Genomic DNA, 12,805 nt, shown 5'->3' with positions numbered 1-12,805 from the left:
CATCAAACCTACCATGGGGTAGGAGAGACTTCAAAGACAACAGAGCAAAAATATTTTAGGCTGCAACAATTTCAGATCTTCTAGGGTCCACAATGCAAGACGTGCTTGAATGGCTACCCTAAAATACAAGCCGTCAAAGACATCCCAGGCTGCACACAGGCTGTTTGTTTGTTTGTTGTATTGCAGTGTAGTTGATTTACAATGTTGTGTTAGTTTCGGGGGTACAGCAAAGTCAACCAGTTATACATATACATATATTCGCTCTTTTCTGGATTCTTTTCCCATATAGGCCATAACAGAGTATTGAGTAGAGTTCCCTGTGCTATACAGTAGGCCTGTATTAGTTATCTATTTTATGTATAGTAGTGTGTATATGTCGATCCCAGTCTCCCAAATTATCCCTCCCCTCTCCCTACCTCCTGGTAACTGTAAGTTTGTTTTCTACATCTGTGCCTCTATTTCTGTTTTGTAGATAAGTTCATTTGTACCCTTTTTTCAGAGTCCACATACGAGCAGCACCCTATGATATTTGTCTTTCTCTGTCTGATTTACCACACCGGCTGTTTTTAACTGTGTCTTCACAGATCAGGGAACCCACTAGCAGATTCAGCACCATGACAGCCTTGACCGTCATCCCCTGGGGTCTCCTGCTGCGGGGCACATGAGTGACTTGATTGACAGCCCCACTGCTGTGCTCTGGACCCACCCTGAGCCCCACAGGTTCTCCCACCAATGACCCAGCAAGGAAGGGAAATAAAGGTAGGATGTGGGATGCTTCCAATGGGGGACCCTGGCTCCAGGATTCCCCATCAGCCTGCAGAAAAACTTCCTTAGAACTGTGCTGAGGCCTGAGCCCCTCCTGTCTCACTCCGCACGGAGGCCAGAGTTGCATCTCAGCCTGAAGGCTCTCCCGCCTCCTCCTTTTCTCCTAGAGCTGTTTCCCCTAATGATTCACTTGCACATCGAATCTTACCTTGGCATCTTCTTTTTTCTTTGTTGTTGTTTTTTTGCCGTGCCGCATGGCTTGCGGGATCTTAGCTCCCCCACCAGGTATCGAACCTGTGCTCACGGCAGTGAAAGCCCAGAGTCCTAACCACTGGACCGCCAGGGAAGTCCCTCATCTCGGCCTCTTCTTGAAGGACCCAAACTGACCCAGCACTGTGAGAATTAGAAGAAGAGAACTCCCTGGGTGGATGCATGACAACAATCAGATGCTTCTTCCACGATAAGCAGCTGAGCAAGAAGGCGGAGCACAGCCCGAGGGCACCCCAGTCACCTCTCCAGTGGGCGCCGTTGTGCAGTGCACAACATACACACTGTGCATGGCAGGCTGCGGAAGGCCGCTTGGCTGGAAGGGGATTTTGGAGGGCACACTAATGCAGGGGGGCCAGGAAGCTCCCATCTCACTACGCGGGGCCCCAGGAGAAGGCCAGGCACACCCTGCACACACAGGACCAAACGCTACTCCCCATCTGCCCTTTGGGCTGTGCCCACCACGGGCACCCTAGGAGCTGAGTGAAGACGCTGTTCTCAGCGAGGACCACTCTGGGTGGCCTACGCTGGGTTTTCTAGAACTTTGAATTGCTAGATGGCGTCCTTCATAAAGGTGGATTTCAGCTTCTCTTGAAAACTCAGCTGACCTCATACACAGAGTCCATGTCGTCCACTTGGGCAGTGCCACTTCACAGTGACGTCGCTCTCTGGCCAGGCCCCGCGTATCCCAGCCTGCCACAGGCCCCACGTGGACCATTCCAACCCCTCTCCTGCCAGGGTTTGCCAAGCCAGTGATCCCACCGACTCGCTGTGTGACCTTGGCCCAGCCGCTGCCCCCCTCTGAGTCCTCACCTATTCCTGCAACCGAGGGGGACAGGCTCTTCTCATCTTCGAGGGCCCTCCAGCTCCGTGCACTGACATCGCTGGGGAAGATGGAGAGGGAGATAAAGAGAAAATAGTTCTGCTTAACTGCCTCATTAAGCTCTCCTTGTTGGAGAGACAGAATTGGAGGAAAGCTTCCTCTGTTCCATTGCTTTCTTGCACCCTACCCAGCTGAATGATGCAGCTGAATGCTGGCGGGGGAGGGGCCTGGAGACAGAGGAGGGTCCTTGGGAAGAGCCAGGACCCGGCCAGCCTCAGGCATGAGGTTCACGTCCCCGTCAGGGTTCTATTTGGCCACATGGAACAGAACCCCCGAAGCCATTTTTTCTTTGTTTCTTTCTTTGTTTGGGCCGAGTCGCGCATCTTGCGGGATCTTCGATCCCTGACGACGATGAGGGATCGGACCCGGGCCCCAGCAGTGAAAGCGCCGAGTCTTAACCACTGGGCGGCCAGGGAACTCCCTCCCCGACAGCCACTTAAAAGACAGCGGGATTTATATTCCTCCCGTGTGCCAGTGATGATAACAAATGCTACTGTGGAACATGACTTACGCAGGTGCCCAGGGCTGTTCTCAGCATGGCACAGAGATTAACTCACATTAACCCATGTCGCCCCCAAATTCACATCCACCTGGAACCCATGAATGTGACCTCCTTTGGAAATAGGGGGTTTGCAGATGTAACCAAGTTCAGATGAGGTCATACCAATCAGGGTGGGCCCTTAGCCAATGACTGGTGTCCTTATAAGAAGAGGGAACTTTGGACACAGAGACGCACAGAGGGAAGACAGTGATGTGTTGACAGAGGCAGAAATTGGAGTCATGCATCTACAAGCCAAGCAACATCAAGGACGGCCGGCAACCACCAGAAGCTCAGAGAGGGCCATGGAATAGATTCTCCCCCAGCGACCCCAAGGCAACCTTGCGGATGCCTTGATTTCAGCCTCCAAAACTGTGAGCGATTAGATTTCAGTTTTCTAAGCCACTAAGTCTGTGGTACTTTGTTGTGGCAGCCCCGGAAATGAATACACTCCAAGAAGTGGGTTCTGTCTTCATCCGCATTTTACAGATGGGAAACTGAGGCACAGAGAGGGTAACTAGGGCAAAGTGGTACAGCCTGTAAGTAGTGGAGTCGGGATTTAAACCCAGCCCATTGGGTTCCACCTCAAAGATTTTCTGCCAGAGAGAGAGGCACGTGCGCACGTGGACACGCGTCTGTGGGCACAGATGCAGCCAGGAACCTCTACAGGGTCACCTGTGGGGTGCGACAGGGTACACACCGTGCTGACACAGAGGATTTGACCCGAGTCCACAGAAAGCGCCTGTGAAGTGATGACGAACGGGCCACGGGAACCGAGTCGCCACGGCGTGATCACATGATCGCGTTACCAGCTCAGCTGGAAGGAGTGTGGCCAGTCTGATGGATGTGATTTAGCAGGTCAGAGCCTTTGCTGATGGCACGATCCCCAACCGACTGTGCGTGGGAGGAAAGCCCCAGCACAGGAAGGAATGCCTGCACTGGCGATCAGCATGGACCATCAGGGGACGGTGCTCAAACAAAGAACGGGACGTCCTCGGAGAGCTGGGGCTTCCCTCCGACGCCACTTCCCTTAGTCTGTCTGAGCCTGGGTTTCTTCCTCTGTGAAACGGGGCCACGGATACACATAACGTGGATGATCTCACAGACGTTATGTTGAGCGGAAGAAGCTAAACACAAAAAAGCACATTCTAGATGATGCCATTTCTATGAAATTCTGCCAGGAAACTAACCTACGGGGAGAGAGTCAGAATCGTGGTTCACTCAGCAGGGTGGGTGCTACCGACAAGGAAGGGACCCAAAGGAGACTTCTGGGGGCTGGAAATGTTCTGTATCTGGAGCTGGGGGGTTGTTACTTGGGTATATACACACATGGGGAAATTCATCAAGCACCTTAAGATTAGCTCCCTTTACATATATATGTAAATGCATACGTACGTATATTTCATTGGAAGGAGGGAGGGAAGGAGAGGAGAGCGGAGGGGAGGGGAGGACAGGATGGAAGGAAGTTAGTTTTGGGTCACTAATGTCCTAAGTGTTAAATCCTATAAAACGGATTGACCACCTTCGGGGGCTGGTACGACTTTTATTCCCACTTTACAACAAGGCAGTAATTCCGAGGATGCACAGTTGGAACCCGGCAGATGGACCTTTCACCCGCACCCCCCCAAGTACCACATCCTTTTCACCCTATGAATCCTTCCAAATACTGCCCCAGTCCTAGCCAAGAACAGTGTGGTGGGCAAAGCGGAGTTACTCCAATGAAGCTTCATGGCCACAGCCCCCAGATCCTCCCTTGAGCTCCAGGAGAAGAGGAGGTGGTTGGAGGGCAACGAGCCAGGGCCCTTTGTGCTCTCCACCCTGGCAGCACAGTGGCAGAGACTGTCCTAGTTGTCCCCCCAAATCCAATGGCCCCTTCCTCCTGAGTAAGAGAAACGCTGAATTTTAGCTGGGCGCACAGCTGGCGGGAATAAAGCCAACATTTCCAGGCTCCCTTGCAGCTAGGCGTGGCCGAACAATTCAGTCCTGAATCTGAGTCCCCCTAATGCTGAGTTCCCTTATTGAGTTTACGATTAATCTCTCCATGCAAAACTTTATTCCCTTTCTTGTCCCCTCTGACCTCAATCCTGTGTTAACTGAACACCAATCACCCAGAGTCAGATGCTAAAATTGCAGTTGTTGATGACATCATTAATGTACTAAAATTGCTCTTTATAGATCTCATCATTAACGTACAAACTCAGGTTGTTTCTCCAGGGCAATGTGGACTCACAGACCCCTGAGCCGTGGATCATTTGACCAGAAAATCATAAACCAGAAACATCCTGAATCCTGATTAAGAAATGTCACACGATGATGAGTAATCTCAGCCTCCTTTGTTCTTCCTATTTTAAAAAAAACCCTTAACTCAGACACCAAGTTGGAGTGGATCTGAGGCTTGTCTCCCACTCCCTTGCTTGGTGCCGTGTAATAAATTCTTACTTTGCTGCAAATTCCCACTCTCAGTATGGCTTCCTGCACCACAGGCACACAGGCATACTGCTCTGTTTCAGTACTGGCCACCAAGATGTAAGTAGAAGCGATATGTTTGATGTCTGGGAAGGATCCTTAAAGGGAAGAGAAATGGTCGTCTTCTGGCCTTCTCCTTTCTACTGGCTGGAATTCAGATGTGGTGGCTGGAGCTGCAGCAGCCCTATTAGACCATGAGATGCAAGCCATGACTCCCTCCTGATTTTTTCTTCTGAGAAGTAAACTTCTATCTTGTTTAAACTCCCATTCCGGGGTTCTCTTTCAAATGTTTTCCTAACTCATAATGACAATAAAGTGTCCAAGCAGTCACAGGGTTTCAAGGTTTTGGGGGTAGCCTCCAAGTAGCCTTGTTTAGATTGAAAGGAAGTGATCTTTTTTTGAGGGTATACCTGAGGCCTTAGCACTGATCACAGAGGTGACATTTGGAATGACAGAAGGACCCAACCATGCTTGTATATTTTGGACTTGTGTGTAGAGGCAATGTGATTTAAATACTTCTAACCCATCAAGTGTTACCCGCCATAGGGAAAAATATTTCAAATAGCAAACTGAACTCCAGCAACTATTACATCATCCCTATTCCAAATTCATTTTCTCAATATCTTGTAAATTGCAAACTATTTCCAACATAGAAAGGGTAAAGTTAATAGCAGTAACAGATTGTCTATCTCCAACCATGCGAATTAAACAGATATTAACACTTTGCCAAATTTGCTGCAGATCTCTCTTTTTACAGAATTAAAAGTTCGCAGATCCAGCTAGAGCCCTCCTCCTCCCACAAACACACACAGCGTCCTCTCCTCCAGCCCCACACCCCAGCCTCCAAACCCAGACTTCTCCTACACAGACTGTCTCCATAAACTATAGGTGGTGTGGTAAAAAAAAACCCTTTCTTATGCTAACTATTTAAATTCATTTGCTCATACATAGTTGAAGCCATCACTTTACTACAATTTATGTCAGACTACTGCGCCCATTGGGAGGATGTAGGTCTTTGGGGAAATTTTATTCCACCAATATTGCCCAAAGACATATGTGCTATTTTATTTTTCTCTAGTCCATGTTGCAGTAAATGTGGAAGTTATTCAAATTAAAAGAAACAGCTGAACTGTGTACCAGCTAAAATTATCCTGCATACCACCAACGGTACACTACCAGTTGGGAACACAGTCTAACCAGTCCCATGAGAGCTGGAGTCTGTGACCCCACTCTCCTCCGAAGGTCAGCCAAACTAGAATCTTCCATACACTTCTGATGTACCCTGTGACAATAAAAATAAAATTTGAGCACCAATCCCCATGATAGGAATATTTCTTAACTTGTAATGTATGCATGTGTCCTCTTGTATTACTCAGCCGTTTTCTTACTGCTCACCTGTATTACTGGAATTATCCTCCATCTGTCGCTTCTCTGCAGGGAGATGTTTAAGCCACTTGTCCATTTCACGAGGGTTACTTCAGTTAATCCCAGGTACTCTGGTCTTAAAGTCGCCAGCCCGGGCTTATTCACGCTGCAGTTGTGACAGGTGTAGAGGGCACCCTTTCACCTCAGGTGCAGCTGAAAACAAATAAACAAGCATTTATTGAATGCTCACCATGTTCCAGGCCTGTTCTAAGCTGCTTTACTCAGACTAGCTCACTTAATCCTCACAACAGCCCAGGAAGTAGTGTTATTGTTCATTTACAACTGAAGCTCAGAGAGGCTGAGAAAAGGCCAAGGTCACAGAGCTGTCAAAGGGGAGGCGGGAATTAAACCCAGGCTGACCAGCTCTTGGCCCAGACGCTTACTTAGCCAGTGCCCTTCAGCCCTCCTGAAGGAAAAGGGCAACTCTCTGTTTTCTAAGGCATCTTGGGAAGGGATTGTGACGTGGGACCCGCTGACATTTGGCCTGAGAGCAGGGGCACCCATAACGAGTCAGACCTTAAATACTAGTAGAGAATCTTTACCTGTGGATTAGGTTCTAAAGTGAACCAGTGAGTTAAAAAAAAAATTAATATAACCAGTTATCCTTAAATCACGCCTAAAGTAGTGGACCATGCCTTGGGAAGTATAGCACAGCGAGTGGTTCCTCTGTTGTGTGTGCAGGTCATTGCCTGCTTGCCCTACCCTTGTCTGCGACCTTTATTTGCTGGGATGTCCAATCAGCTGGCTTCCACCCAGTGTCAGCCAATGGGAGGCACTGGTTGGAACTGGAGGGCGGGAGGAAGAGAGCACCCAGAGTATTCAGGGTATTTCTCCCCTTCTTTCTTCTTTGTTTTCTGTTTGTTTGTTTGTTTGTTTGCCACGCAGCTTACGGGATGTTAGTTCCCCGACCAGGGATTGAACCCATGCCCCCTGCAACGGAAGCAGGTGTCCTAACCACTGGACTGCCAGGGAATTCTCTCCTTTGGTGGTTTTCTCCAGTAGTGGCTGCATCTCTGCTGCGTGTCTACTGTAACTCTAGCTCTTGCCAGACAGCCCTGCCAGGGCTCTGGTTCCCCTGGATGGCCAAGCCCCTAGTTTGGGTGCTACCACCTCCTCCATCTGTCCCTCTAGTTTAGCAACGGCAGTGGCTTCCTGCTGTTACTGACCACTGGGCTTCTCAGCTCTTCCATCACCTGTGTGACCAAATCCCTGTATTAGACTCTTTTTGTTGAAACACCTAGGGTGATTTCTGTTTTCCTGACTGGACTCTGATTGGATACGTACTGAACAATGTTTGGGGGCCATGTCATATCAAAAATATGTACCTTTGGTTGGCATTCCAAGTGTTGATAAGTAGGGCAACCGGAACTCCCAGACCTTATAGATGGCAGTGAAAACTGGGACAGCTACTTTGGAAAACTGTCAGTAGCTACTAGAGCTAAGCCCATGCCTAGTCTATGATTCAGTAATCCCACTTCCAGACATGCTCCCAAGAAAAATGGGTACAGAGGACCATCAAAAGACATAGACGAAAACATCCACGGCAGCTTTCTCTGAAATAGCCCCAAACGGAAAACAACCCAAACGTCCATCAGCACTAGAATGAAAAATAAATTGTGATCTATTCATACAACTGAAAACTGCACAGAAATTTGAAAAGAACAAACAGTTGGTTTACACGTCAACACGAACGACTCTCGCCACCCACGGAAAGCGGAAGAAGTCAGACACCGTGTCTGTCAAGAGCTCATACACTGTCGTTTCATCGAAGTGAGGTTTGGGAATGGGTAGAAGGAATCCACGGTGATGCAGCGCCCAACAATAGTGCCCCCTGGAAGGGAGGGGTGGGCTCTGCCGGGCACGAGGGCAACTTCTGCGGTGATCAGAATCTCCCACGTCTGGATCAGGGTTCTAATAACCTTGGCATAAACGGGCAAAATCCATCTGGCTTCACATTTAAGATTTGCGCACCTTCCTGTGTATCGTTCCTCAATAAAAATTCTTACCTTTGACCATGAAGTTCTCTCTCAGCTTGGCAATATGACCAACGACTGACATGGTAGTGGGGACAACAGACATCCCCCCCGCCCCTGCAAGCAGGGATGTGAACAAATACTTACACACTCATGTTCACAGCAGCACTATTCACAATGGCCGAAAGGTGGAAGTAACCCACGAGTCCATCAACAGATGAACAAAATGTGGTTTACATATACAATAGAATAGTGTTTGGCCATAAAAAGTAACGAAGCTGCTGTGAACCTAAAAAATAAAGTCTATTAAAAAAAATAGAGAGAGAGAGTGTATATGGGGGGGGAAAGGAATGAAGTACTGATACACGCTACGGCATGGGTAAACCTCAAAACGTGACGCTGAGTCAGCCAGAGGGAAAAGGACAGATACTGGATGATTCCAATGTATGAATTTTGTAGGGGAAGCACCATTGTCTATAGCACGTACATTTACTACAATAAAAAATAAAGCAAAAAAAAAACCCCCCAAAAAACATTATATATATAAAACACGCACACACACAAACCCTGACCCGCCTGGCTGAAGACAGGAATGACCTTGGTGCAATTTACGCTCCAGAGCCCAGAGCCCAGATCCCTGCACGGAACCAGGCTGAGACCACGTGCTTACTTTTCCTGTGCTTTTCCCGTGCTCCATGCTGCCTCTCTCTGCGGCCTTCTGCCCCAGTAAATCACTCCTGTAAGTATCCCTCTCTCTCGGGCTGCAGTTATAAGGTGATCCGGGAAGGCCTTGCTGAGAGGGTGAAACTTGCATGAGGCCACTGGCATCCGCGACTTTGAAGAGAAGGAGTTGAAATCTCTTGTTTCAGAGAAAAGGGGACGGAGGTGCAGAGAAGTACCCTGCTTTGGCCAAGGTTCTGTAGGAGCAGGGGCCACACGGGGACTCAGACCACAGCCCTGGGCGTCCACCTCCCCATCCCCTTCTCTCTTTTTTTTTTTTTTTTTTTAACATTGATTTATTTATTTGGCTGCATCGGGTCTTAGTTGCGGCTCGCAGGATCTTCGTTGTGGCATGTGGGATCTTTCGTTGCGGCGCCTGGGCTTCTCTCTAGTTGTGGCATGGGCTCCAGAGCCTGCGGGCTCGGTAGTTGCAGCGCGGGCTTAGTTGCCCCAGGGCATGTGGGATCTTAGTTCCCCGACTGCGTTGGAAGGCGGATTCTTAACTATTGGACCACCAGGGAAGTCCCCCCATCCCCTTCTTTACCTGCGGCAGGCTCGGCCTGGCTGTCTAAGTGTAGAGCTGATGTGGCACCAGCCTGTCCCCAGCGTCCAAAAGTCCTTCTGAAGCCTGTGGAAAATCTAGTTTGAGAGCTAATGGCCAGGAACGGCCAGGAACAGCAGGCCTCTACTCCCTGGGACCTGTCCCCGGGCCCCGCCTGCCGGAAGCGAACCGTGTCTTATTAAATCCACAGTCAGCACGCTTGACCCAGACTCTGATCTCAGGGGCGCGGCCCCGTGACCTCACCAAGGGGTTACCAGCTGAAGCCGTGAGCACAGAGCACACAGGGGGAAGGGGAAGGGAATCACAGGGCCCGGGGCCTGGCCTGGGAAGTCTCATTTCTGGGTGGCACAGAGAGCAAGAAGGGGTGTCTCAAAGATACACACAGCTCCAGGTTTCATTCTCGACTTTCTTTGCTGAAATAATCACTGTGTACAAACATGAAATATTGGGTCCCCAGACAGCACTAATTGTGTCTCCTTTGAAAGGACTGGTGACAGGATGTTGCATTGAAATAATTATGGCTTTTGCATGTGAAAGGGGAGGGAGGGGAGGGAGGGAGAAGATCTTATTTGATTATTTATAGTAAATAGCAGAAGCCGAGTTGGATAAAGAGAGAGTTTCCAGTTTTTTGCAGAGAGACAGGCAGCCACCCCTGTCTGGGGCTGTGGAGTGACTTCCGGCCAGACGTGGGCTCCTTCACTAGGGGAACAAGAGACTTTGCTGGACCAGAAATCGAGAAAGATAGATATGCCCTGTTTGACAGGGCAGTCAGGTGGCTGGTGGAATCCGGGTCTCTTGTCCTAATTAATAGTCAAGTGTTAACAGTGTAAAGATTGCCAAGATGTTCCAAATATGGCCCTCCATGACCTACTGGTGTTTAGAGAAGAAGACGTGGGGAGAAGGGAACATCGCTTGTTAAGCACCTACTACGTCCCTGATGGGTTCTTTATCAGGATACCTTTCATTGCCTGTGGCTGTATGTTCAAATATGAACAAAGCTTTACTGAACACCTACTATAAGCTGCACGGCAAACAATCACAGAAGCTCAGCGCATAACAAAATGAGCATCGATTTAGCTGAGTACAGGGTGGCCGGGACCCACTGCTCTAGGCTGGCTCACCTGGCAGTCTCTAGAGGCGTCACCTGGATGGGTTTTGCCGCTGCAGGTTGGGTGATGGAGCGGCTCAGAGGCTCAGCTCTCTCATCCTCTCTGGGACCAGCATCCTCTCCTCATGGGGATGGAAAAGGAGCAGAAGCACAAGTAAAATCCAGCAAGGGCTATGCCACGTGGTTAAAGCCAAAATCAAGCTGTGGAAAAGCAAACTCCGCTCCCAGAGTGGGAGGAGCTGGGCAGTGGGAGGAGCTAGGAGACTGGGAGCAGCTGGGCAGTGGGAGGAGCTAGAAGACTGGAAGGAGCTGGGCAGTGGGAGGAGGTGGAAAGGCGTAGAGGGTGAGGAACAGAAGCCAAGGCCAAAATATGTTGCTCGCACATCCTCTGTGCCAGACTCTGTGCTGTTCGCTTGAGGAAGCCATTGTTTTAGACACTGAGTGTGGGCCACTTATTCATACATTCCGCAAATATTTACTGAGCGCCTGCCAGCCAGCACTGTGGAACCGGTCACCGTGGAGTGCTGGAGAAACCCTTGTCAACAAAAACAGATAAGTCACTGCCCTGGTGGTCCTCACAGGGTGTGTAGGGGGAGGAGGTCACAAAACAATGTACCGCGTGCATGAATGTCAGCTGTGCTTAGCGTTGCAAACAAGAGGCGCTTGTGCTAGGGACGCCTATAATACGGGACCTGACCTAGCCTTGGGGGCTGAGGGAAAGCTCTCCTAAGGAAACCACCGATGATGGAGCTGAACCTTGAGAGATGCGTGGTAACGCCCTTGTGAGGAGGGAAGAGAAAAGCATCCTGGGAGGAGGGCTCAGCAGGTGCAAAGGTCCTGCGAGGAGAAGTTTGCTTGCAGAGGCAGAGAAGGGTGGGGAGGCTGGTGGCGGAGCGCGGGTACAGGCAGCACGCTATGAACACCAGCCCCCAGGGCACTGCGGCTGATGGCCCGGTGGGCACAACACTCAGAATCTGGCAGCTCTAAGGGCTGGTGACAATGTCCAGGACCTTAAACAGAGCATATGCTGCGTCTAAAATAGAAAAGACAGTGGCAGAACTGAAGTCAATAACTGTCAACTTGGATCTTGACGGAACCTGTATTTTGTTAACAAGTCATGTGCAGCTCAGAGCAACTCTTAGAGGTCTCTGCTTTTAAACCACAGTAGTGGCAGGACTGGTGCTTCCCAGAAGATGGAGTAGATGTGCTTTTCCCCTCTTCTTCTCACTACATATGACTTAAACCTAATGCTGGCTTACACTTACGTAGTCTTTTCCATCTGCAGGCACTGTTTCAAGTGCTCTAAGACCCATTCTATTAATCTCCCCCATGTACTATGTCAGATATTGGTAAGTGTTAAGGATAAAACAGGGCAGGGAACCCAGGAGGTGCAATTTTAAGTAGAGTAGCAGAGGCGTCGCCACCGGGAAGGGGTCGGTTCACCTAAAAGAGGAAGACGGCACAGCCAGTGCAAAGGCCCGGAGGCTGGAATGTGCCTGGAAAATTTCAGGAACTATTAGGAGGCCAGTGTGGCTCGTGCTGAGTCAGCGAAGGGATCAGTATTGGGAAACGAAGGCAGAAAGGGCGTGGGGGCGTGTGCTGAGAAGCCTGAGCTGGTATGTTGCATTAAGAATGTACAGACTGGGACTTCCCTGGTGGTCTAGTGGTTAAGAATCCACGCTTCCCCTGCAGGGGGGCGCGGGTTCAGTCCCTGGTTAGGGAACTAAGATCTTGCATGCTGCACAGCCAAAAAAAAAAAAAAAAAAAAACAGAATGTGTAGATTGGGAATTCCCTGGCTGTCCAGTGGTTAGGACTTGGTGCTTTCACTGCTGGGGGCCTGGATTCGAACCCTGGTCAGGGAACTAAGATCCAGCAAGCTCCGCAAGCTGTGCAGTGTGGTTTAAAAAAGAAAAGAAAAAAAAAATGTGCACAAGCCGCCCAAAACGGGGGTCAGAGACAGGCGGCTCCCTCCGCATCCAAGCTCCCACTTTAGGGAAGTGAAACCCACGGGGCTGTTCTCACGGAAGATGCAGTTTCAATACACCCCTGCCAAGGAAGCAGAGTCACAAGATTTATTCCTTACACATCCCAGAAACG

General features: G+C 49.7%; 1 long non-coding RNA gene across 2 annotated transcripts; it reads right to left on the bottom strand.

Annotated features, from left to right (window-relative positions):
• Positions 1-2,146: 2,146 nt before the first annotated feature.
• LOC141276244 (uncharacterized) lies at positions 2,147-10,833 on the bottom strand. Of its 2 annotated transcripts, none has more exons than XR_012325508.1 (3): positions 10,721-10,833; positions 6,315-6,497; positions 2,147-3,580 (listed from the first exon to the last, which is right to left on the bottom strand). It is a non-coding gene; the product is annotated as an uncharacterized lncRNA (long non-coding RNA). The 2 variants fall into 2 exon arrangements; XR_012325509.1 differs by lacking the exon at positions 10,721-10,833 and adding an exon at positions 8,988-9,180.
• Positions 10,834-12,805: the final 1,972 nt, after the last annotated feature.

Source organism: Tursiops truncatus, chromosome 13 (genome assembly GCF_011762595.2).
Source record: "Tursiops truncatus isolate mTurTru1 chromosome 13, mTurTru1.mat.Y, whole genome shotgun sequence".
NCBI lineage: Eukaryota > Metazoa > Chordata > Mammalia > Artiodactyla > Delphinidae > Tursiops > Tursiops truncatus.
Note: the sequence above shows the minus strand (reverse complement) of the source record. Positions and strands in the feature narration are given on the sequence as shown.